Source organism: Bison bison, unplaced genomic scaffold (genome assembly GCF_000754665.1).
Source record: "Bison bison bison isolate TAMUID 2011002044 unplaced genomic scaffold, Bison_UMD1.0 scf7180017864215, whole genome shotgun sequence".
NCBI classification, from domain to species: Eukaryota; Metazoa; Chordata; class Mammalia; order Artiodactyla; family Bovidae; genus Bison; species Bison bison.
Genome location: NW_011494787.1, coordinates 2,786,243 through 2,786,969, shown reverse-complemented (window position 1 = coordinate 2,786,969; position 727 = coordinate 2,786,243). Strand labels below are relative to the sequence as shown.

Here is a 727-nt window from a genome sequence, read left to right as displayed (position 1 = left end):
ATGAAGTGGTGGGACCGGATGCCATGATCTTCATTTTCTGAATGTTGAGCTTTAAGCCAACTTTTTCACTCTCCACTTTCACTTTCATCAAGAGGCTTTTTAGTTCCTCTTCACTTTCTGCCATAAGGGTGGTGTCATCTGCATATCTGAGTTTACTGATATTTCTCCCAGCAATCTTGATTCCAGTTTGTGCTTCTTCCAGCCCAGCGTTTCTCATGATGTACTCTGCATAGAAGTTAAATAAGCAGGGTGACAATATACAGCCTTGATGTACTCCTTTTCCTATTTGGAACCAGTCTGTTGTTCCATGTCCAGTTCTAACTGTTGCTTCCTGACCTGCATACAGGTTTCTCAAGAGGCAGGTCAGGTGGTCTGGTATTCCCATCTCTTTCAGAATTTTCCACAGTTTATTGTGATCCACACAGTCAAAGGCTTTGGCATAGTCAATAAAGCAGAAATAGATGTTTTTCTGGAACTCTCTTGCTTTTTCCATGATCCAGCGGATGTTGGCAATTTGATCTCTGGTTCCTCGACCTTTTCTAAAACCAGCTTGAACATCAGGAAGTTCACGGTTCACGTATTGCTGAAGCCTGGCTTGGAGAATTTTGAGCATTACTTTACTAGCATGTGAGATGAGTGCAATTGTGCGGTAGTTTGAGCATTCTTTGGCATTGCCTTTCTTTGGGATTGGAATGAAAACAGACCTTTTCCAGTCCTGTGGCCACTG

The 727-nt window shown here is 42.6% G+C and overlaps 1 protein-coding gene across 1 annotated transcript in view; it reads left to right on the top strand.

Annotated features, from left to right (window-relative positions):
* Window positions 1-727, top strand: part of LOC104992436 (gastrokine-3-like) — an 8,026-nt gene that overhangs the window by 6,580 nt on the left and 719 nt on the right. The gene's annotated exons all lie outside the window — the stretch shown is intronic.